The sequence below is a fragment of the Heterocephalus glaber genome, unplaced genomic scaffold, assembly GCF_053883595.1.
Source record: "Heterocephalus glaber isolate CG9 unplaced genomic scaffold, H.glaber_assembly_v1.0 deba00000122, whole genome shotgun sequence".
Lineage (NCBI taxonomy): Eukaryota > Metazoa > Chordata > Mammalia > Rodentia > Bathyergidae > Heterocephalus > Heterocephalus glaber.
In genome coordinates, this window is record NW_028258138.1 from 3998370 (window position 1) to 4023624 (window position 25255).

At 49.9% G+C, this 25255-nt stretch overlaps 1 protein-coding gene and 2 long non-coding RNA genes across 5 annotated transcripts in view; 1 reads left to right on the forward strand and 2 right to left on the reverse strand.

Moving 5' to 3' along the window:
- Nucleotides 1-143: 143 nt before the first annotated feature.
- Nucleotides 144-2451, reverse strand: LOC110348623 (uncharacterized). The gene is made up of 3 exons (XR_002393982.2): nt 1389-2451; nt 1050-1195; nt 144-961 (listed from the first exon to the last, which is right to left on the reverse strand). It is a non-coding gene; the product is annotated as an uncharacterized LOC110348623 (long non-coding RNA).
- A 2021-nt stretch (nt 2452-4472) lies between these two features.
- On the reverse strand, nt 4473-13602 carry LOC110348673 (uncharacterized). The gene is made up of 3 exons (XR_002394122.2): nt 10202-13602; nt 7902-8324; nt 4473-7109 (listed from the first exon to the last, which is right to left on the reverse strand). It is a non-coding gene; the product is annotated as an uncharacterized LOC110348673 (long non-coding RNA).
- A 186-nt stretch (nt 13603-13788) lies between these two features.
- Nucleotides 13789-25255, forward strand: part of Pknox1 (PBX/knotted 1 homeobox 1) — a 57907-nt gene continuing 46440 nt past the window's right edge. For 2 of the 3 annotated variants that reach the window (XM_004842426.4, XM_004842428.4), the window contains exon 1: nt 13789-13925. The gene's annotated coding sequence lies outside the window, so the exon portion shown is untranslated. The remainder of the gene's footprint in view (nt 13926-25255) is intronic. The other variant, XM_021256322.2, reaches the window with a different exon arrangement.

Consider the following 25255-nt stretch of genomic DNA (forward strand, 5'->3'; position numbering starts at 1 on the left):
CTGTGGCAGCAGAGACTCCCGTCCCTCGAGAGCCTCCAGGGATGAGGCGCTCCTTCCCGGGAATAGGGACAAAGACCTGCTCTGGCACGGCCTGGAGGACCAAAGATAAGCCCCAAATGACCAGCCTTAGAGCCACACCCCGCAGAACTCCTAGTGGGGGCCCTGTCTGCAGTGTCCCCACACTTGAAGGCCAGTCATGAGAAAAGCCAGACAGCGAAGGCAACTTGGTAGGGCGGACTTGGTGGAAGTAGGTCCCTGGGGCCTTGCCCTGGAAGGCTGTATCTCGTCCCTCCCAACTTCCTGGCCGCCATGAGGTGAGCAGCTTTCCTCCACCACCTCCAGCTTTCTCCCCCCAGAGCACTGTTACTCAAAGCACGGTCCTTAGAAAGGGCAGTAGCGTCAACAGGACACCACGTTGTTATCCTCTGGCCCTAAAAAGATTGCGTCACACCTCGAGGTGTCACTGACAAAGAGACAGAAAGGTGATGAGATGGAGATAAAACTTCCGAACCCAGGAAGCCCCGTGGAGGACCCGATCTCAGAGTGGAAAATTTGAGCCCATCTGGGCAAGCTGGTGAGGTAGGAGATAAATTCACAATATATCAAAACTATGTTGTCCAGAGGCTGACGATTCATTTCTGGAGTTCCATGTGTGGGACATTTCCAGTCTCACAAGTGATGAATGATAAATGTTTTATTTCTCAGTCACTGGTTCCCACAGGCAGACGAACACGCGGAATGAAAAGGAGCTGTTGCGGAAGCCAGCTGGGCCCCTCACCTGGCTTCCTCCCATGAGCTAGGGTCCGGGGTGCTATAGGCGATCCAGCAGGGGGGAGCTGATGCCCGGTAAATAGTTGGCCGTGTGAGAAGTGCAGGGTGAGCAACGTGTGGTGAGAAGACCCTGAAACCTGCCTTGCCATACTGGGTCCGTTATTCCACACGACCGACCAGCTTGTCCCTGCTTGGGAGGAAGTGCGACCGACAATGAATTAATTATTATCAGCTTCTTCGCAGCCCCGAGCTTTCTGTAATAGGATGAAGAGAATTACCTAACAGCCCATCCTAAGTCTGTAGTAAAACACCCAAGAGGCTAAGGATGGGCTTGGTTCCATTTGAAGCTCTGGATGGCACAATGAAGGCTCGGAGTCGCTGTCCTGCAGGCCAGCCAGGAACTCAGGACACTGCTGAGAGGCAACTGAGAAGGCAAGCAGGGTGCAGGTTGTCGAGGTGGAAAGAAAAAGGACCCCTAAGGGGACCAAGAGTTGGAGTGGGGGATGTAGGGAAAAGGAAGGGGATGAAGACAGAATTAAGAGGTGTTTGTTAGTTGTGCTTTGTTCTTGTTTTTGTTTTGTTTTGAGACAGTGTCTCACTGTGTAGCCCCGGCTGACCTTGAACTTTCAGCAATGCTCCTGCTTCAGCCTCCTGAAGCCTGGGAGTACAGGTGTGCACCATCACACCCAGCAAGATGCGTTCTGTACACATACAGCTCCCCATGACGAATGTGATCATATTCACTGCAAACGTGCACTCATGTTTGCACTCTGTTAAGTCCCTGCTTGTTGAGCACAAAGCCAGGCAGGACCAGCAGGAGCTAAAGGGGCAGGAGAAGATGGTTACTTCAAGCAAGGACGTGCTGGAATTATTCTGCCAAGCAGTGTTCCCTCCCCACAAGGAATGTGGGGGTGTGGTTCTGGGGAAGCCCTGTTCCAGGCAGGGTGGGCACATTCCTGAGCATGCTCAGTTCCAGGTCATAAATCACAGGTTTGAAACAACAAAACATGGCAGGCAGGCTCGTTTACTTCGAGCTTAGTTCTTTTACACTTTTCCCAAGACTTCCTGGAAATAAAAAGAACTTGGAAGGCGAATGGACCCTAAGGGGCAGCAGCCCCACCCCCAGGGCAGGAGCCCACCCTGAAGTGCCTGTCTCCTCTGGTGGCCAGCAGCCTGAGACCTCCCCTAGTCTCACACCATAAGATTTCCCTTCACTGCAAAAGCAATTGGAGAAATCAGAAGACAGTGTGAGCATGGAGAAGCTGAAATGAGGCAGGAATGGAACTTATCTTTGTTTAGTAAACTCCTGGGTCCTGGGACAAGAAGAGAGTGTAGGGAAGGCTTCTGGGGAAATCTCTGAATATCTAAGAAAAGCTTCTGGGTTTTGTTTTTTGTTTTTTGTACCAGGGATCGAACTCTGGTCCTTGCATTTACGGGGCAGGTGGTGGCACCACTGAGCTAGATCCCCGGCCCTAAGAAAGGCTTCTTAAAGGCCTTTGGAAACTTTCCCCTCAGCTTATCAAATGCCAAGCTGATTAGACAGTATTTCCATCTAGCTGTTAACTAAGTCTTCTAAAGATCTTTATTAGGCGAGACTGTGTGGTCCTTCTTCATTGTGAAAGTAGTGAAAAAAGACATCCAGACACCAGAATATGTCAGCCAAAATATGCCTCATGGGCAAGGGTAATTTGGGGGGCGGGCATTGAGCCGGGTAGTTCAGGCTGGCCTTGAACTCATGGCAATCCTCCTGCCTTAGCCCCTTGAGTTACTGAGACTGCAGACATGTACCTCCATGCCTGTTGAAGATGATTATTTTTAGAACCAGGGAAGCCAGGCTCAGTGGTACATTCCTATAATCCCAGCACTCAGGAGACTGAGGCAGGAGGATCACCTCAAGTTTGAGGCCAGCCTGGGCTACACAGTGAGTCCAAGGCCAGCGAGACCCTGTCTCAAACAACCAGGGAACACTGGAGAAGCTCTGAAAACAGAGTACAGGGTAACTTCTGCAAGAGAATTTACACATATGAACTGAGTGGGCGTGCTCCCCCCCCCACCATTTGCTTTAGCTGAAGAGTTCACTCACCCGAGTCTCTCTCTCTCTCTCTCTCTCTCTCTCTCTCTCTCTCTCTCTCTCTCGCATGCACTGAGAGAGCCACATGTTAATGAACTTCTGTTCTTGTCCCGTTCCTTTGCTTTCTGTAGCAGCCACCCCTCCTGCCTGTGGAGAAAGGAAAAAGGAAGAGGTGGCGTCCCTCCCTACACAGGTCAGCACCAGGGCCGCTCCCCGGGGGGATTGGAACCAGCGCTGAACTGGCCCGAGCAGTGTCCTCCCGCAAGTGGACCTGGAGGTCCTGGCAGCCTCAGGACTCTGCGCTGATGCCAGTGGGTGTTGCGTGTACGCAAGAGCCCATGTATGCACAGGTGTGCAGCACACGTGGCCGGGGCTGCAGAAGGGAGGGAGGTGCTTTCTCCTCAGAAACACGTAGCAGAGGCAGAAACCACACTCCCTGTGTCACAGACATCAGGTGGCAAACACTCATTCCAGCACCACCAGGAGGAGAGCTTGGAACAGGTTGGACAGACGGCTCTGCCATGCCCGATGCTTCCTGTGCTCAGGGGGCAGTGCCTGCCCGGCCCTCTCCCCTCCCACGTCCTCTGCAGCCTCCCCAAGGCGCCACGCAGGCCTGAGCCTCAGAAGGACCACACGGACAGCTGGTGGCCAGGAGGCTGCCACTGTCCCTCCTGTCACCTGCTGTCCTCCAGCCCCGTCTCCAGGAGGACTGAGAGGGCCACACCCTAAGGCGGGAAAGGCAGTGGCTGGGTGACCCTGCTCTGGGCAACAGGAACTTGAAAGCAGCCCCGCGCCATCCCCCTGGGCAGAGCTGGGGCAGTGGCCAGTGGGGACCAGAACTTCCGGGTCTCCCCATGGTGACCTCAGCTGGCCACAGAAGAGAGTGAGAGGCAGGAAGCCTGTGCCTCCTGTCGGAGACAGACAGAGCCATGCAGTCAGCAGAGCCACCTGAGAGGCAGCCCAGGATGGAAGGACATCTGTCCCTGTCCTTCTGTCAGTCCGTCTGTCTGGACAAGTAGGATTTAAGGGCTCTGGCGTGGGCAAGGCTGCTGTTTACTGATGTAGGGACGTTCAGCTTTTCCCTCTGCGGTTTTGGTAACAGAGCCTCCTGAAGCCAAGGGACTGCAGACAGATGCATTGGTGCATACACAGACACACAGTGGCAAGGTCCCGAGTTCGTTCCCAATACCAAAAAAAGAGAGAGAACTGGAGGGGAAGATCGTGGGCTGTTCACTTTCTAGGAGAAGCTTGCTGAGGGTGGTTTTTCTGATGCGAATTTGTCTGTTCTCATTGGAGGCGAAGTTCGGGGCCTCACTGTTACTGAGAATGGCTGCTGTTCTCACTTAGGGAGCTCTGATCTTCACTGTGAGCTTCACTTCCTGGCTCCAATGTGGATCCCTCAGCCTGGGGGCACAAATCCTTCACCCTACTGGCGTAGGTTTTCTGGCTTCCACCACTGGCCTTTGGGGCTTCCGGGTGCAGATCCTCAATACGGACAAGCATGAGACATTGCCGTGGGCTCTAGGCCTCTGGCTGGACTCGAGGAGGACACTGCCTTAGACTCTAGGCCTTCAGCTGGACTTGTGTGGGACACTGCTGTGGGATCCAGGCTTTTGGCTGGATTCTTTGGGCCTCCAGTGTGCAGTTAATCACTTGTGCTCCTCTGTATTTGACTTTTTGGGTAAATATCATAAAATAATCCTATAAACTATGTGTCCTGTATTAAATGTATTCCCTTGCCAAAACCCTGACTACAACAACGGCCCTCCTGTCTCAGCCTCCTGAGTTTCAAGATTACAAGTGTTCGCCACTATGCTTCTAAGGCAGTGTCTCAGTCTTCCCAGTTTCCCTCAGTTCTAAACGCTCAGCGTTTGGCAGCATCATGCCTTGGGTGTTGTTTTCCAAGATGAATATAAGGCAGGCTGGAGACCAGAGGCCTGGGCCTACAGAATTTCCTCCAAGGCCCCCAGTCTTCTCTCTTAAGGCTGCAGCAGAAGGAATGATGCACACTGTGTAGGGACAGTCACCTACTTTGCTCTAAACCCCTGGGGGCATCACGACAGATTTTTTTTTTTTTAGAAAAGGTGCATTACAGGAGGGGTGTAACACCTGTGTTTATTTTAGAAGTATTTCTATCAATGAATTATTAATTTTAACTTTATGAGTTTTATTATACTAAACAATATGTACTTAACAGGAAAATAAAATATCAGTAAATAAAATATTAAATTGTTAATATGTAACGAGTGTTTAGAATAAACATCAACATTTTCAACGTCAATTATTTACCTGCTTACAAGATCTAAAAAATAACAGCAGAAATAAATTCCTATGTGAACTACAATGAGAATACAAACAAAACTCAACCGCAGAAATAGTCTCCTTCACTTGTCACACCCAAGGCAGCTGTCCCACATGACAACGCATGTCCGTACCCAAGCCTCGCTCACACTGGCAGCATGTGTGTGTAGTCTTCCTGTCTTTGGTGGACGCACTTGGCATCTCGCTGCTCTTCCTGTTCTCAGGAGTTCCTGTGATGTTTCACCTGTCTGTGCACCAGTCTGCTCCAGAATTCTGTTGCAGACGTATATTCTTTGGGCAGATACATACTGTTCTCCCTCTGTTGAACTGATCGTTTATCAATTCCAGTCCCAATGCTCTAAGAAAGTTTCTCTGTGATATTTCGTGCTTGTTGTTTTCTATGTAAACTATGAAACTATTTATGCCATACATGTTTAGGATCGAGCAAAACACAATCATTGGCCAACACTTTGTGTTTTGAGTGACATCTTAACTTGTCATTAAATCTACTCCACCTTTTGTTTTGTAAATGTAAACATTTCTGGTTTCATCTGTGTTGAGGATTCACTATCAGTCTTTGTTTGTTTGTCTTCAGACAGGGTCTTGCTATGTAGTGGAGGCTGGCCTTGAACTATCTAGCACAGACTGACCTTGAACTCACAGGATCCTCCTGCCTCACCTTCCCAAGTGCTGGCATCACAAGTGTGCACAGCCATGCGCCATGCACGCACACAAACACACACACAGGGCCTCACTATCAATCTTATCATCAGCATGTAATGTTGACAGATCAATACTACTTTGTTTTTCTTCACCATATAGGAGGCCAATGTTATATCTTTCTGCATTCCAAAGATGGTACTATTCATTTCTCTATTGTGAACTTGCAACATTTTTCTCAGGAATCTCAGTAAGTCCTGTGCTGGTCAACTGGTGTTTTTTTAGCAAATGTAACATCAGTGGGTAACCAGTGAACCAGCTGTCGAATGTGACATTTGGGTTACTTTTTGAAATAGGTTCACAACGTCATACAGTTTATTACTGCACAAATAAAGACCAGGTGGCTGGCTGAGTTCCAGGATAAATTTCTAAATTCACAAGTGTAAAATCTCTTCACAGCTACCAGGGCACATATTTTTATACCACACTTGGAAGGTTTTTCTTGCCATGTATCTCCAAAAGCTTCAACAACCATGAAATGATGCGAGTTGTTTGTCAATTATCATGTATTTAAATGGTATATAAACTGACAGTTTGAAACAATGCTGTCAACAAATGAGCGAATAACAGCCAAATTGTCAATTTTTTTTTCTTGGCAGGTCTTTTTGTCATCAAAATGTAGATAATTTTGAAGGAAACCAAATCTCTTGAGTGTCATTATTGTTCTAAAAATCTCAATGCCACATCTGTCACTTCCCCATAAATCCTTTAGATTCTGATGATTAGAATGATAAAGTCCTGCTATGAGGGTTTTTAGTTCAGCTAGTGAGGTGTCATGATAAATGTATTTTTGAGTATTACTATTGATGCACGTAGAATGTTTTACTTCTATTTCATTATTAGTGTACTTCACAACATCTTATGCACATCATCCATTACAAACAATTTCTAACATCAAATCACAGTGTTGGGATTCCATCCAATAGGTTTCACCCCTGGAAAGAACCTAATAACATTTTCTGACCTAGTTCTAACATTGGATCACTCAGGTATACATGACCATCTGTAGCATTTTGACTAGCCAAACATTTATTTGCATTGCTGTTTTCTTCCCCATCTGAATCAAGGTCTTTGTTTTGTACTTCTCTGCCATCTCTGTCTGTCATATCTGTCATTCTTGCTAACTTCTTTGGCTCACGTGATCCAAGTCATCATCAGTAGCAGTCACCTGATGATTCACTTTCAACCTCCTCCCAAAGTTGTAAAAGGGGATTTTCATATGCCATTGTACTGAATTGGGCTGATTCTACAAGAAAAATAAAAAGAAAACATTTAATAAAAAGTTATAAATACATAAAAATATAACAAGGTGCATAATGTGGGTAAAACTCACCCATTTATACTTTGGCATGCGTGCATACACCTTGCTGTTCATCCTACCAAGTGGGTGAACACAAAGATCGCTTCCTGCATTCCTCTGGCACAGCTACTGAGGCGCAATGCTGGCTACCGTTATGCTAAAGTACGTATTTTCACTAGAAAAGTGTGGTGTGGGCGTCTGCGACCCTGAGTGAGGAACTGAGGTTAAAATGTTGGCCTTATCCGGAGTGGAGGCCCACCTGTGCCCCGAGCACTGGGGAGACAGAAGCAGGAGGACCAGTGTGGGTGCGAGGCCAGCCCCACCTACAAAGCAAGACCCTGTCTCAAAAAGCTAAAAAAGCTCCGCCTACAAACACACCTCAGAGACACGGCTGGTCAGCTGTCTGCCCACTCCGCTGGGCACCACAGCCTTACCCCGGTGCACACGAGAGCAACCGCACCACACCACAGCTCGGCGGCAGCTGGTACGGTGCCACCGGGCAGGCAGGGTGGCGCGTCACAGTTCTCCCTCACTGAGCTGCTCTGCTGTCTGACGGGACCCATGCTGTCCACGCGCTCTCCCTGGTGACAGCGGCCTTCTGCTGCAGGTTCCGGCATTCACCAACCATGTGGGGAATTTGTGTCTTGGAGGAACTGGGGTTTCTCAGCTCACGACTGGAGCACGTGATGGGTGTACACACTAATACACATTCAGACAGCGCGCCCCATAGGCTCCTACCAGCGGCACTGAGGTCCCGCTTCCTCCTTGGATCTCCCTTGCTGGGCTGCTACTTGTGAGTTCCCCGGCGGTGAGGTTCACGCGGTGGGACACAAGGGGGCCTCTGGCCAGCACCCAGCCAGCGTCCCTCCACCATCCGCGCGTGGCTTGGCCACAGATCCTTCCCCCGCGGGCCTGCCAGGGAGACCCTGCCCCGGGGCGCATCCTGGGCTGCAGGCTGAGGCTCTGAGGCTGAGCACCCCGAGAGCTGTGCCCAGGGTCTTGGTGCACAGACACTGGCATCACGAGTGTGTGATTACGTGTGTCGTCTTAAGCCATCAAGTGTGTAATGCAGCAATAGGTGGCCAATAATGCACCATGCGTTAAGAATGTTCATCCGCGCATTTGATGCTTCTCAACTTGCTGAGCGCTGCTCCAGAGGCCCTGGAAGACAGCAGGGACATGACAGAGTGAGCTTCGCACTTGCAGATTGGAAACTAACACTGGGGAACATGTGTTGGGCACAGACACAAAGCGATGTATCATCAGGTGCTCCAGAGAGACGGACCAGCAGGATTTGCAGACAGACACCGGAGGGGATGTGTGAGCGCACTGGCTGGCACGATTGTGGCAGCTGGCAAGTCCCACACAGGCCGTCTCACTCTGGAGACCCTGGGCGGCTCCGCCTAGGCCCCCGGGCCTCAGAACCAGGAAGCTGGTGGTGTGCATCTCAGCCTAGAATTTGAGGAGGGGATACTGGTGTAAGTCCTGGGGTCCCAAGGCCACCGAGCCTGAGTTCTGATGTCTGCGGCAGGAGACTCATGTCCCAGCTAGGGTCCGGGGAGGGGTGCTACGGTGGCTGCCGGTGTGATCAAAATACACAGCAAATGTTTACGTTTTCAGTTTATTACAGTAAAAGACACGTGGCCATGAATCCCCCTCAAAATCCTCCCTCTCACTCTGCATACTTTCATCCTGCTGTTCTGGCCACTTCCTGTAGCAGTTCTGGAGTCCTCCTTCCTGAGGTTTTTTTACAAAGTGCAATCAAGAATAAGGTGAGTGCTGCTGCCCAGCACCACCCAACAGAAACGCAGACTTATAACACCATTATCCTGTGTCCTCATCCACCTTGTTCACTGGATCTTGCACCGTGCAGCTCCAGCTCTTCCCCAAAGTCAAAGTGACTGTGAAGAGGAAATACTTTGAATGGATTTAGGACATGGAGGCAGCCGGACAGCACTCAGGAAAGGAGACTCCAGAGCTGCTTCAGAAGGTAGCAAGGACGATGGGAGGAGTGTGCTTGAAGTGCGTGTGGGAGGAGTTGAGAAGGATCAATGCTAATGTATTTTTTTACTGTAATAATTTTTTGTGGGGGGACTGGGGATCGAACTCGGGACCTTGCGCTTGTGAGGTAGGCAGCGGAACCACTGAGCTACATCCCCGGCCCAATTTTTCCTACTCTTAACCTCCACAGTTCCTAGAATTCATTCTTTGATTTTAGAGAACTAGCTTTTTGGACATCTAGCAGGTTGGGAGTTATAATATTTCCCTTGTTTGGATTATTTTACTTATTTGGTACCCTATATCACTATCTTGGCAGATTTCAAACTAGGATCCAACAGCTAAGGTGGAGCTGGGGAGACACATGCAGCATTGTGCCAGTGATAGAGGCGGAAGAGATGGAACTCCCAAACCTGCTAGATAGCCAGTGAGTTTGGGTTCTCTAAAATCTGGAAGAATGAATTCTAGGAACAACAGAGGTTAAGAGTAGAGTAGGAAAAATTTATTGAAAGATAGCTTCTGTGTAAGAGAGACAGAAGGGGGACCTAGAAGTGGGTTGCCCCTGTAATAAATCCTTTAAAACATTCAGTAAGCACTCCCCTTATTTTTCGATTGCACCTCGTATATGCTCTGTCTGGCCACCTCTTGTGTGGGTGAGCTGTACCAGGCTCCAGGCATCCTTCATCCAGCCACAGCGATGCCACCAACCCACTGGCACCAGCGTCCTCTGCTGTTCAGGGCCTTGTGAACAACAGGCACTCATTCCCCAGGGCCCTGGGGCTGGAAAGCTGAGGTGAGGGTGAGGCCCCTGCTCCTGAGTCACAGACACTGGCTTAGGCTGTGTCCTCACATGGCAGGGACAGAGCTCTGGGCCCTTCTGCTCCACACAATGACACCAGCCGATCAGAGTCCTGCCTTGCGATCTAAATCGAATCCTCTCCCAAGTGAGGCCCCTTCAACAGCATCACATTGCAGAGACGCATGCAGGCCCTAGCAGATACTATAATTAAATAGGTGCAAAGCAGGGGAGATGCACTTACCTGAATACCGTGGAGAATGGCCAGATGAGGCGTGGGCTGGGGATTTGCAGTTTTAAGCTTCTGACAAAGTGATTGTGGGCAAAGGCTTCTGGAGGAAGAGAGCCACACAGATACCTCTGGGAAGAGTGCTTCAGGCAGGGCACAGCCAGTGTAAAGGTCCTGAGGCTGCATCACACCTGTTGCAATCAAAGTGAAGGCAGCAGAGGCTGAAGGGCAGAAAGAGATCATGAAGATCCTCATGGGCCATGCTCTGTTGCCTACACATTGTGGGTTCCTCCCATCTTCTGCCGAGCTTTGCAAACTGGAGCCATCTGTACATCAGCCAAACTGATCACCTTCATAAGCAAAGAGAGTTGCCCTGATTAGGAGTGGTTTCTGGCCCACTTTTTCTCAAGCCTTTCTAGATTCTAACATCCTGTAAGGACATCCCAACCTTGCAGTCCCTACCTCCTCTAGCTTCCTCCCAGATTCTCTCACCGTGAGACAGGGTATCCACCTGGCTGCCGGGAGCTTTATACCCTGGGCTGGAAGCTCTGCCACGCGGGGTCCACACCTTACCTTTTTGTTAGGCCCCTGAGGATCTGAGCCCAGTCTGGGTCCACAGTGAATGTGCCAAGCCCCTGCTGGCACTTTGGCAGAGCTCTGTGGTTTTTCAAGAATTGCTCCCATCTGCCCGCCCTGCAGCTACTGGGCCTCTACCCCTGCCAAGGCGCACCACCCACTCTCAGGGCCTGTGGCCACGTGGTCCCTTCCCTTGTCTGTCATACCTGTGGGCTTATGTACACCACTGACTGTCATCACCGTGCCCCTTTCTATAGAGGAACATGGTGGTGCACAACTGTAATCCCAGCGCTCAGGAGGCTGAAGCAGGAGGATTGCCACCTGAAGTTTGAGGCCAGCCTGGACAACATAGTGAGTTCAAGGCCAGTCTAAACTACATACTGAAACCCTGCCTTAAAATAATAATAATAAAAAAAGGCAAAAGAAAACGTCCCTTTTTATACTGAAGAGGAGATAGGGAATGCAAACTAGAAAAAACAAGACAGACTACAGTTTAGGAGAGCAATGATAAGGCTTTTATATCTAAATGATGACATGTCTTCAGGCTTTGTAAGTGAGAAATGTAAGTTGCAAATTTAAGCCTCAAGATCATTTTTTTTTTTGGTACCGGGGATCAAACTCAGGACCCTGTGCTTGTGAGGCAGGCTCGGCGCCACTGAGCTAAATCCCTGGCCTCAAGATCATTTCTTCAATTCTACAAGTTGTACCTTGTGTAACTGGCAACAGGAAGGAATTCTGCTCATGTATCTGCATGAAGAATTACTGTATGTGTGGCTTTTTATTTCATATACCTAAGCATGGTCCTTGAGAAAATAATAGACCTTTAGAAAATACACTGGGAAGAGAACAGACAGAAGGGCTGGTTATTTGAATTAAGATGTACTGATGGTTTTTTTCTCTTCTTCCTTTAGAACGAGGCCTCGCGGGTGGGAAGAGAAGGTGGATGCCTAAGTAACCAGTGAGGCTTTGCCCCTCCAAGCCCCAAAGCCAAACTTGAAGTATTGTTCTGAGGCTGGACCTCTTAGCAATGAGTGATCACAGATGAGTTCTCCTTTTCCTGGAGAAGGATAGTGCCAAGAAAGAAATGCAGCAGAGAGAGAGGCTCCAGCTGATTGACAATCAGCTCCCTGGGGCCAGGGGGTGGACAGACAGTGGTGGCCTCAGTCTGCCCCTGAACTTCGGGGCGGCACTTTGTATTGGGTCCTCCTGCCACACCTCCCCGGTCTCACAGGCTGGCTGGGCCCCAAGGGGAAGGTTAAGACACATGGCAGGACTAGGGGAGGCCCAGGAGGTCAGGGCCCAGGAAGGTCATATTACAGACAGCTAAGTTAGATAGAAATATACTGTACAGTCAGAGAGGGACTAGGCCTTCAAGGATGTCAGCACAAAAGAAATAAAGGCATTAGAATCGTAGTGGGAGGCAAATCTGAAGAGAACCAACCTTCAGGATGGAACAGCAATAACAAGGCTTGGAAGCCTTCCTAGAGATAAACAGCAGCTTGAGATTATACCATGACCAGCACCACCTGGTCCTGTGGGCCCAGCCAGCCATCAGACACCCAGGTGGGCGACCAGAAAGAACATCTGGACCCATACCCCCACTTCCCCAAAATGCCTTTGCTCTTTCCACGTACCCCTGCTACATGACTCATTTCCCTGTTGGATCTACAGTAGCTAAGCCAATCTACTATAGGTTGGTTGTACCCACGGTGACTGACTTTGCTCTGTGAGTTACTCCTGACAAAGGGCCTCCATGGCCACCCATTCGGGACCCCTCTTGGAAATCCAGGAGCTATTCTGCCTATTGCCAATAAAACTCTAACTTCCTTCTTTGGTTCGAAACTTCACTGATGTTGTGAGACCACAAACTCGGCGCATGTGACATCTAATAGGCCAGGAGTTCCATTTTTCCTGTACCAGTCACACAGGGCTTCGATTAGAAGACCTCGATTGCTGTCATCTTCCCCTGCTGCCCCTTGAAATGCTTAGTAATTCTGAACACAGGACCCCACATTTCCATTTGTACCAGGCCCTGCAAATTGTGTAGCGGTCTTGATTATTGAGCTTTTTGTGTCCTTATGAATTTTCTCGCTCGAGCCCTCCCTGGCCTCCACCTGTGCCTGGCACTGCCTTCTGAACACGCGCTGGGCAGCGCCACAGGGCACTCTGCCCATGGCTTCCTGGTGCCCTCGGGGCTGCCCAGGCCTGGTCTGAGTGCAGGACCCGCCAGGCATCAGTGCTTGTCCTGGGCCAGCACAGCTGATGGCGCTTGGTAGGCACTGGAGATAATTCAGGGCCGTGTGCACCAGGTCCTCCGGCCCCAGTGCCTCCCTCATGCGGCCACCAGTGGGACCTGCGGGCACGACACGGCTGACAAGGGGGTGGGTGGTCCTCCCAACCCACACTGTCCTCCCTTGGCCGGGACCTGGGTCGCTTGGGTCCGATGGTGGGCAGCTAGGGGGCCGGGCCAACCAGGGCCAAACTCAGCAGCCGCGTGCAGACACCAGGGCGGCATGGGGCCTGGGTCTCGGGCAGCGACCTCAGGCGTCCACAGTGGGGATGCGTGTGTGCACCCACTGCGCTGCCTCGCCCCGCACCTACTCCGGCCCTACAGCCCGGCCAGAAGGATCGCCGCGGGCCGGCAACTAAAGGAGGCGCGACCCAGCGAAAGAGAGGCGGCTGGGCGACGCCCGCTGATGGTACAGTCCGCTCTCCCTGCGCCAGAGTGGCAGATGGTTCCGTCCGGCTCCGCACAGCGATCGCGGGCGGCCCAGCCGCTAGCGGGGGGGCGTGGTGCGCTCATGACCACGCCCCCCTGGCCAGTCAGGAGGGAAGCTCCGCCTCTGGGGCGGGGCATGTCGCTCGCGCCGGGGCGCGGCGGGCGCGAGGCGGGGTGTGGGGCCGGCCACCGCCCAGCATGGCCCCGCCCCCACGCATGCCCCGCCCCGCGGCCGCCGGCGCGCCGGATGGGGGCGGGGCCCATCCCCGGTAGGCCCCGCCCCCGCGGTGAATATTGATGCGGTGCGCGTCGGCGTCGCCCTCCTCCCATTGAGCGAGGCTGTGTCGCGTGGCCCGGCGTCGGCGTGACGGTTGGACGCGGGCGCGGCACTGCGGGTCCCGATTGCTGCAGCCGCTTGTCAGTGTGATGAAGATTGGCACCCAGGTAAGCTGTCACTCAACCGCTCCGCCGCCGCCGCCGCCGCTCTCGCCGCCGCCGTCCCTATCAATCACGCTGGCCGCGGCCGTCGCTGCCGCCGCCCCGGGGCCGGGCGTGCGGAGTGCGGGGGTGCGGCGCCCGAGCCCGCGCTCAACCCGCCGCCCGGGGCAGGGGGCGGGGAGGGGGCGCGGGCGCGTGGCCGGGGAGGGGGCGCGGGCGGCCGGCGGCGCGGAGGCGCGCCCAGAGGGTTTCCTGTGTGGGCTCAGACGCGGAAATTTCTGGAAGGCGCCGGGGCCGCCGCGCCGGGCCCGCTCGGGGGCGCGCTCCTAACCGTCCCGGCGGGGGCGCGCGCGGGCGGGGGCGACAGGGGCGCGCGGGCGCGCGCGGGGTGGGGGCCGGGGGCGCGGGCCGGGAAGATGGCGGCGGGTCCGGCTGGGGCTCGGGGACGCGGCCACACTGCGGAGCGCCCCGGCGCGGGTCCTCGGCCTTGGCTGCCCCGGGTTATTTACGTTAAAGAGCTATTCAAGTAGCTGGTCGGCGAGAGTTCGGACGATTATCCGCTCGTGCGTTTCCACGCTGCTTTCGAGAGAAATCTTGCCACTTAGAACATTTGAGAAAAAGGAGTCGCTTTATTTCCTCGTGGCGCTCCTGAGATGCCTTGCTTTGGTCCAGGCCTGAGACCTGCCCTCTGGGTTCTGCCTCGGGATGTTTGAGTCCTACCTCTGCTGCTGGGTGTTGAGTGCAGGTGTGCGTGTGTTTGCTAAACGAGCAGTTCAGGATAGACTTCACCTAGGTAAGGGGTTCTGGCTTAAAAGAGGACGTAAGAGTTAGCTTCGTAGAAAAGAAACTGGTTTTCTTGAAGACGTGGGCACTTTCCACTAAAGGATGGAAGAACCCCCCCGGCTCTAATTAGGCCTCATTTCATGATTTTTTTTTTTTTTTTTTTTTTTTTTTTGGTACCGGGGATCGAACTCGGGACCTTGTGCTTGCGGGGCAGGCAGCGGAACCACTGAGCTAAATCCCTGGCCCATGATTATTATTATTATTATTTTTAAAGGTCCTCTTAAGTACGTGTTTTTTGCCGTGCTGAGGATGGAACCTAGGGCCTGGCACATGCTAGGCGAGCACACTGCCAATGAGCTGCATCCCCAGCCTTAAGTTTATAAGGATGTATTTAGGGAAAATTGGAACTACAGTTACAGGTGATGCACTGGAGTGTGATTGGTTTGGAAGTGGCAAACAGACTCACACCTGTCTTACATCACCTTTGCCCTTAGTTGGGAGAGTGATATATGGATCATCTCGTTGAATAGTTTGTTGAATCTAAACTGTACTGCTGTGATGTGTATAGTAAACCAAAGTGCTGGAAATCCCTGCTGACTTGGCCCTTTCTTCGCAGGGCAGTTGGAGTTGCAGCCCTGGGGAGTTAAGTGTGGTTTAGAATGGAGGAAACCTGGCAGGCGGTGGAAGGCTTGTTCTGAGTGTCAGCAGGTTACATGGTTAATGATCTCAGGTTCCTGTCCTCTGGTTTACATTTAGTTATATACTCGTGCCGTGCCTCTAACTTTTGGAAAGTCTTGGTTGTGAGTAGAAGAAATACAATGTTACTATTCAAGTAACATCACAACTTTCACTTTTGTTGCAAAATGTTCAACTGTCTGAAACTGTGTAGAAGAAAAGCTTGAAACTGCTAAAGTGGTGCCTAGCGGAGACCTGAGGGTCCTTAAGTTTCCTGTGTTTGCCTGGCCAGAATGAAATATGACCAAGAAGGGAACCTGTGATAGTGAAACAGTCATCAGAATATTGAGTCCGATTGGCGATAGAGCCCATCTGAGCCCTGAGCTGTCTCACCGTGTTACCACCCCCAGCAGCAGCTCTGGGAGGTCCTTCGGGAGGAGTGATGAGATTCCAGTGACATCTGGAACCTTTGTGAACTCACTTGTCACTGGTCCTGCAGAAGCCCCAGGGCTGATTGTCTGCTGTTGACTTTGCAGCTGGAAGTGATCGCAGATAGATTTCTCTTTCAGGTTCAGATACCACATTCAGAGCTTCTTCAGTACAAGTCTGTGTTCCCAGCCTGTCCCTTGGTAGGAATGTGGATGTGTCCTTTGTCTTCCTGATGTGATTTTATCGGTGGCAGATGTGACAAAGGGTTCAAGCAGCACAGCTGGGGAAACTCAGAGCCTCGAAGGGTGGGAAGTATCCACGCTCATCAGTTGGAGGAGGTCCTCCAGCCACCCACGTATGTTCCGGGTGCTGCTTGCTGGTTCTAGCTGGTGTAAGCTGTTGACAAGACCTATGAAATGGATGGAGTTAGGGTGTAGATCAGCCGGGAGGCTGGTGGGAGGTCGTCGTTTGGTGGGGAGCACTCACAGGCCTTTCTGTGGAAGCCTGTGAACATCCTGCTAAGAGCAGGTGCAGGTACCTAGCCTGCTGCCTGTCCTCTGTCCATGACAGTGACGGCAGCCCCTTGTTTCAGTCTGATAACCCCCGAGGGGTTATTTCTGGGAGAGCTGCAGGGGAGGCAGTGAGATACAAGCAGCAAGTGTATTGTCTGACCTGTGGTTTAAAACTCCTGTCTCCAAAGCTCTGTCCTTCAGAGGACTCGCCTCAGGGACTTGGGAAGGGGTGGAGCTGCTTAGTAACTCTTTAGGATGGGAGGGTAAAGGTCTACAGCTTTTGCAAAATCTTGAAAACTGCTGCTTTGCCAGGTTGTGAGACTGAGGACCTGTGAGTTAGTAAAGATTCTGGATTCACTGGGCCAGGGGTGTGCCTAGTGGTACGGTAGTGCTTAGCCTTGCCAGCACTCATGAGGTCCCTGAACTGATCTGCAGTGCACACGCCTCCTGCCCCCATTTGGATTCATTTGTCTTCTCTAAACTGCTGCAGTCACCTGGACACATCAGCCACCAGGCCCCCTATCCTCTGAGGAAGCTGCTTAGTGTGAATGGTTGGTGCCCTGTCTCAGGGTGTTGGGCCCACCCTCTGGCAGGGGAAAGCCATCCTCGGAATCCCCCAGCAGAAGGACAGCTGTAATCTAGTAGGATTCCTGCACTCATCGGTCAGTCTGGTGGACTCCAGCCAGCCTCAGGGGTCTTGGCCTTAGCCATGAAGTTGGGCTTTTGTTCTCAGCTTCTGCTCCTTTGTACCTGGCAGCCCCACGGATGGGTCCTCTCTGCTTGGCCTCACAGCCTCTCAGGCCCACACCTCACTCGACCTGCTTCGTTGTCTTCTCTTCTCAGCACTCACCTCAGAGAGGGGATGGCCAAGCTCTCTTCCCTCAATGCCACCACAGATGCTGGCTGCTGCTTCCCTGGGCCTCAGGGGGCCTGCTTGGTGCAGGGAGAAGGGCTGGAAGGGGTGGGTGTCCGAAGTCTGCACCGTGCGGCTGGCAGCAGAGCCTGCGGTGGGCCCAGTCCCTGGGGCTGTGGACTGGCAGCTACTGTGATCGCAGTTTCTTTTGCAAAATTTTTTTGTTGCTTTTTGGTACTGGGGATGGAACTCAGGACCTTGCATTTGCAAGGCAGGCACAGTGCCACTGAGCTAAATCCCTGGCCCTGTGATTGTAGTTTCTAGAACTGTCTGACCAAACTTCTGCAAAGCCTCCCTGAGAACTCTCTGTGTGTATTTATGTTATCTGAGATGTTTTGTGACAGTTTACCTTTATTTTTTTTTTAATTGGAAGAATTTACAGGAACAGGAAAGTAATAAATGTTAAATTGCTAAACTTCACATCCTTTTAAAGTCAGTTTTGTGTTTATGCATACTTTTTCCCCAGTTTCTCATTGTGGTAAAATATATATAACAAAATTTGTGTTTTAACCTTTTGAAGTGTATAGTTCCGTTGCATTGAGTTCATTGGTATTGTGCAATCATCAGAACATCACCACCAACCAGTTCCAAGATTGTTTTCATCTTGTAAATCTGAAACTCCACGCTCATTAAACAAACTCCATTCTCGCTCTGCCTAGATCTGGCAGCACCATTCTGCTTCCTGTTTCTCTGCCTGTTTGTTCTCCGTACCTCAGGCCAGTGGGATCCTGCGTACTTGGCTTTTGTGACTAACTGACCTCACTTGGCCTGATGTCATCATTTCACTTCGTGAATGCCTGTGTATGTTTTCACGTGTCAGTTTCCATTTTTTAAAGGCTGAATAGTATTCCGTTGCATGTGTGTACCACGTTTTGGTTCCCCGTCTGTCCACGGACATTCGAGTTAGGCTCACCTTTTTGCTACCACAGATAATGTGGCTGCCAGCACGGGTGTGCAGATGTAGCTGTCTGTGAGACCTGCCTTCGGCTCTGCTGTGCTCAGAGGTGGAAGTGCTGTGTCTCATGTTGGTTCTGTGCTTCCCGCTGTGAGGGGTTGCAGCACTGATTTGCGGCGCCTGTGTCTCCACTCCACCGGCAGGGCGGAAGGTTATGGTTGCTCCCGCTACCTCACGCCGCTTTCTGGTTGGTGCCCTTCCGTGCCGGGGGTGGAGCCCTGGGTTTCCTGCATGCTGTGCGAGAGCTCTGTCCTGAGCTACAGCCCCACCCCAAGTTTCTGCCTGGTTTTTCTAGCAGTCTCTTTTCTTTTTCCCGTACTGGTACCCCGGTACCGAGGACCAAACTCCGGGCCTTTTGCTTGCCAGGCCGGTTCGGCGCCGCTGAGCCACGTGCCTGGCCCTGGCTGTCATCGAGTGGGAGACGGCCTCTTACTGTATTTCTGATTTGCATTTCCTTAATGTTAGTGATGTTGGACATCTTTTCATGTACTTACTGGGCACTTTTATATTTTCTTTGAGGAAATATCTACTCAAGTCCTTCGCCTATGTTTGAGTAAAGTTGTTCACATGCGAATCTTTAGATGGGAATCTTTTAAGCTATTTGGTGTTAGATTTTTAGTTGACATTATATATTTTTGTGCATTTGCATGTTTCTCATTTTTTAAAAAATTTAAATTTAAAAAAATTTAGGATCTCACAACCTTTGTGATTCTGGTTTTTTTATATTTTATGGTCCCACTCTGTGTCAGAACCTTTTAGCATTTAGGTTTGGATATATGTTTCCCACTTTGCCACATGAAGGCTGGCTTCCTGTGGCTTACTGAGCAGTGGCTGCTGGGAGGGCCTGCCGAGGGCCATCACTATGGTGCACTGTCCCCAAGTGCAAGCCGTGCTGCAGGAAGGCCCTGGCCTTGCCTCGGAGGGTTGGGTTCCTTTTCTCCTCTCCCCTTCCCTCCTGCTGTGGTGCTGGGAACGAACCCGAACCCGGGGCCTTGTGCATGCTAAGCCTGTGCTGTGCCTCAGCAGTACCCACCCCTCGTTCTCATAAAACACATTTATTGGTCCTTAGTAACAGGGTGTTGTGAACATTCTTCATGTCAGTTTATGATGATGCCAGATGCTCGCGGCCTTAAAGCTTTGGTGGCGATTTAAATCTACCAGCTCTGGTAGAGCATGCAGCTTGGACTCTATTAAAAGAAATTCTGAAACCACTAAAATGCCTTTGCCATTTGAATTGTTTTGTCTTTAGTGGACACACATGGATGTTTGGGCTTGATTTACTTTTCCGTGTTTAGGTTTTGTTTTAATAGGATTTAGTATTCATGATTTTATTTGGATATTAAATTTTAAGTGGTATCCCCCCAGCCTTGTTTGAAAAATAAAGTGATTTCATGACAGATGTTTTCTTCTGAGTTATTTATTGACTGGAAATAGGGTGGGGGAGGAGGAACAGAGTAGAAGAAAGATGGAGTTGTGGTTTCTAACCCCCCACTCTGTAAAACTCACACAAAACAAAAAGAACACACTGAACTGTAGTGATGGATAATAAGTGTTCTAAAAAGGTACCTTGAAAAGGTGTCCCTTTTTTGCCATTAGGATTAAACCCAGGGCTTTAGCACTGAACCTAAGGTACATCCCCAGCTCATTTTTTAATTTTGACACAAGGTCTCACCAAGTTACTAAGTTGCCTAGGCTGTGTTTGAACTTGTGAACCTCCTGCCTCAGCCTCCCAGAATGCCAGGATTATAAGTCTGCACCACCATGTCTGGCTAAGGTGTCCTTTTTGAATGTAGAATTTTGACAGTTTTTGTAGATTCCCTCAACAGCTTTTACATAGGTTAATAAACGTGTATCTTAGGAAAGGATCATTTCCGGGAAGTTTATTAACAAAAGAACAATCTGTAGTCGCAGTCCAGGGCTCTTGCTGTCCTCCAGGCCTCTGGCTTTCTGTCTGTGCGGCCTTTGCTGTCTGCAGATGCTGGACCCGAACCTTTCAGCCTCCTGTGTTGGGGCTGTGTGCAGCCTGACCCCAGGTCAGAGGGGCGCTGACGGGGAGGCCGGCCTTGCCAGCGGGAGCTGGAGAGAAGAGCTGCCCGTTCAGCAGATGGAGCTGGGTCGGATGCGCGGAAGAGCAGTTAGACTTTGAAGACTGGGATGTGTCTCTGGACAGGTACTTTAGGCCCAGGGCTGGCAAATCAGAGGCCTATGGGTCAGATCCCAGAGCGGTCTGTATGGCCAAATAGCTAAGACTTTTTGTCCATTTCCAAAGAACAAGAAAGAGAAAGGAGACCGTGTCGTGGAAAGCCCCATTCTCCAAGTTGGTTGGATCTAAATGCTATCAAATCGTGTAACTGCTGGGGAAATATGAGTAAGAACGGAGGATCGGTGAGTTTCCCTCAGTGGACTCAAATGTTGATGTGACGGGCATGTCATGCGGTCTGTGTAAAACAAGAAACAACTCTGGGGCAGGGGATGTGGCTCCATCCCGCCGCACCTACCTGGCAAGTGCAGGGTCCTGAGTTCAATCCCCAGTACTGGAAAAAAACTGCTCTTAGTTGGGCGTGGTGGCACATGCCTGTGATTCCAGCATTCCGGAGGCTGAGGCAGGAGGATTGCCTGGGGTTCAAGTCCAGCCTGGGCTACATAGTGAGTTCAAGACCAGCTTGAACTACATAGCGAGGCCCTGTGTCAAAAACCAAAAAGCAACAGAACAAGAAAAAAAATGCTCTTAAATCATAATCAAAATCCTGTGACTACCTGTAATATCTGCCAACCCTAATGCTAGCGCTCTTGCCTTGGTGGCCCAGCCTCCTGAGCGATGGGATGGCCCCGGACACCTGAGGAGGGCCATCCTTCCCTGCAGTTCTGCCCCCCAGGCTGGGGAGCCACCCAGTGTCCAGGCCTGTGGGGAGAGGAGCCGCTGGGGCCTCCCTCTGAGGGAGTGGCTCCTCAGGGCTGCTTTCTAGAATTCCCCCCCACTTTTCTGTTTTTCTGCCGTCTCAGCATTTCAAGTGTAAAAAGGATAGAAACAGACTTGTTTCAGTGCTTCTTATAGACCTTTGGTCAGGATAATGTTTAGCTAACATGCCCAAGGAGATACTTTATGTGTTGGTTTTCACTCAGTTTAATGTCTGCTTAAATAAATTCAAAGGCTAAAATCTATAGCTGCTTTTGGGTGCCGGAGATCCAGCCCAGGGCCTTGTGCATGCTCGGCAAGTCCACCACTGGCTGAGCTACATTCCCAGCCCCGTTACAACTGTTCCCGACTTTCAAAGTCTTCCCACTTTATTTTTCTCACTTAAAAAAGTATTCTTGGGCTGGGGATTTAGCTCAGTGATGCCGTCGCCTGCCTCGCAAGCACAAGGACCCGAGTTCGATCTCCGGTACCAAAAAAAAAAAAAGTATTCTATGTGAATTTTGTTCCAAACAGAGAATTCGGTTTCTGAGTTTATTTTCATTAAGTGAAATACATGTCATGGCACGGCCCCAGTGCCTCTTCCTTTATGGTTTTCCTAGTGTAATTTTGTCTCTCACCTACACTCTCCCTTCACCCACTTCATTTCTGAGGTTTCAGTTTCTATGGTTCCGTTACTTGCAGTCATTCATGGTCCAGTAATACTAAATGGAAAGTTCCAGAAATAATTCATAAATTTTAAAGACATTTTATTACAGTATATTGTTATAATTGTTCTATTATTTTTCTTTTTTTTTTTTGGTACTGGGGATTGAACACTTGCAAGGCAGGTGCCGGAACCACTGACCTAAATCCCCAGCCCTGTTGTTGTTTTTTGAGACAAGGTCTTACTATGTAGCCCAGGCTGGCCTTGAACCCACAGCAATCCTCCTGCCTCAGCCTCTCGAGCGCTGGGATTACAGGGATGTGCCACCATGACCAACTTATTTTATTATTTTTTTCCTCTCTTACTGTGTCTGATTTATGAAAGGATCATTATCACAGGTATGTGTGTATAGGAAGACAGCAGTAGTATATATAGGGTATGGTACTGTATTGTTTTGTGAGAGATGGGGTATTGTCATTCCAACTCCTGGGCTTAGGTGCATCCTCCAGTCTCAGCCTCACAAATAGCTGGTATCATGGGTGTGTCCCACCGCCATGCCTGGCTTATAAATACACTTTTCTGTGTTATTGGTGTACAGGGTTGTTATGAAAACCAACTGGGATGGGGTGTTGGTGCTGATTTTAAATAGTGTTAGAATAAGTACTAACTGACTGAAGATCAGAGGTGTAGTTCCCAAAGCCCCAAAGGGAGAACAGAACAAAGGAACACTGCAACAAAAGGGAGTTAAGGAGACAGAAAAACAAAAAACAAACTTACTTGGTATATATATTTAAAACAACAACACTGAGATAACTTGAATAAGCTCAGATGTATAAGGAAACACAGTTATATGCTGCTTGGTATATATATTTAAAACAACAACACTGAGATAACTTGAATAAGCTCAGATGTATAAGGAAACACAGTTATATGCAGGGGTGAATCTCTCAGGTGATTAAATTTCAGACTTTATAGAAAAACAGCATCTAGCTGAAGCTGTACGTGAGTGAGGCATTATGTTAGTTACTTTTCTCTCATTGCCAAGACAAAATACCTGACACCGAAGGTTGGAGGGTAAGGGGTTTATTTGACTCACAGTTCATAAGAGGTTTCAGTCCATAATCAGCTGACTCCAAGTCAGGGATGACAAACGGGCATCGCAGAGCAGAAACAACATGGTGTGCACAAGGGAACAAAGCTAACAAGAGAGTTTAACAGCATCTTTCTGCCCCCCCCCTTTAAAAAATATATTTATTGGTGCATTTTAGGTATACAATACATTTATATTTATCATTGGGTGTTTGTACCTGTACATCGTGTATCTTGGTTCTTATTTTTCCCCCATTACCTGTGCGCCCTTCACTCCCTCCACCCTTCCCTGATTACATAGACTTTGTTTCCATTTCTTTTTTTCTTTCTCATAATTTTTCCTTTCCCTTCTTCCCTTTCCCCTTCCCCTCCTTCCCTTTCCCCTTCCCCTACCACCACCCCTACACCTTTGGACCTTTTCTTCCTATTTCAGATTATCAGTTATTCATTTTAATCATTTTCATCCTTATTTACACTTTCAGTTTCTCGCACTAGAGAAACTTTAGTATTTACATGTGTCCTATTTCACTTAAGAGTATGGCCTCAATATGCATCCATTTAGCTATAAATGACTCTGGTTTCTCGTTCTTTATGGCTGAGTAGTACTCCATTTTAGAAATAAACCACATCTTCTTTATCCAGTTTCCAGTTGATGGGCACTTGGGCTGTTTCCAAGCTTTAGCTATTACAAACTGTGCCGCTATAAACATGGGTGCACATATATTGCTGTGGTATGATTCTTTTAATTCTTTTGGGAAGATACCCAGCAGGGGGGTAGCTGGGTCAAATGGGACCTCTAGTCCTAGTTCTTTGCGGTATCTCCACAATGATTTCCACAGTGGTTGCACCAGTCTACACTCCCACCAACAGTGGAGAAGGGTTCCTTTCTCCCCACACCCCCACCAGCATTTGTTATTGGTTGATTGCTTGATAGCAGCCATTCTTTGGAATCTCAGTATTGTTTTCATCTGCATCTCTTGAAAATCTGCCCCTTTTATCTTATTCAGACTACTTAGGGCAGGCAGCACTCACACCCAAATCCTAGTGCCCTGGAGCCCAGCACTGCACCATGAATCAATTCCAGCTTCACACACTCTAGAGCCAGCCTGTGAGCACATGAGGCTTTGGGGGGACATCTAGACCCAAACCATAGCAGGCATCGGAAAGGAGCACAAGTAGATGGGAACGAGAGCTGGAAATGGTTACCAGCTCAGCAAAGAGGAAAGATGGAGCCGAGGCTGGACTCTGAGCCAGCTCTGATAGAGGGGCCCTCACAGCTTACGAGGGTGGATGGGGGCAGGGGGACTCAGCCCACACAGGGAGAGACCCCACTGTGACTGCCGGCCACCCAGGGCCAAGTAACCCACAAGGAGGGCGTGGGGCAGGTGTCCTCAGATGGCTAGGGACACTTAAGCCCAGATCAGAATCTCAGGGTCTTCTGCTTGTGATACCCAGCAGTGTCCCTGGGCATTGCCAATGTCCCTGGGGGCAAAGTCGTGTCCAGTTGAGAACTTCTGATACAGAGGAGTTAAGATATGACTGATAATGTTGGAGCTAATTGATATGGATAGAAATTTGTACCCAATAAACATAAAGTATAGATTATTTTCATTCAAATAAAACTTAACAAAATTGGCCATGTATTAGGCCCCAAAGAAAAAGCCTGAGTTTCAAGAAGTAAATCCTGTCGGTCCAAATATCAGACCCTGGTTAGAACGGAAGAAGGAAAGGATAGCTAAAGTTACTCACCTGGACTTCAAGATTCCCTGCATATCTCTTGGATTAAAGAGGAGATCAAAAATTAGATCCATCTGTTGGAGTGAATTAGCGTGGTTATACATCCTCACCTGTGGATGAGGGACAAACAGGTCTCAGGAGAATGATGCTGTACAGCCTTAAATGCCTTTAAGCAGAGAACAAGAAAGTAATTGAATTGAGCTTTCAGATTCAGACACTAGAAAGGTGAAATTAACCCCCCAAAAAGGAGGCAAATTGGGTTTTGCTTTTGGGAAGTCAGATTAGGAAGAAATGAGAATGAAAGGGAGGTAGCAGCGGGTCCAAGACTGCACATTAAGAACACAGCGCATGCACCTTGATGGTGATGACTTTGAGGGCCTGTAAGTACTTTCCGGAGAATGAAGAAATGACCAGAATGGCCCTTGGAGGCAGAACACCTGCACAGAACAGGAACTGGGGGTGAAATGCAGATGGTGGTCAAAGATGTGTCTCCTTGAAAAAGTGCTAGGTACAGACGTGAGTTGGGTTGAATTTTCATAGAACAGGGTAGTTTCTTGTATTGTACAAATTGCAACACTCGTTCACTGAACAAAAAAATAGGGCACCTGCCACATACCTGACACTGTGACAAAGGCTGAGCGTGCAGTGGGGAGCAAACCAGGTGTGTCCTACCTCCCTGGACG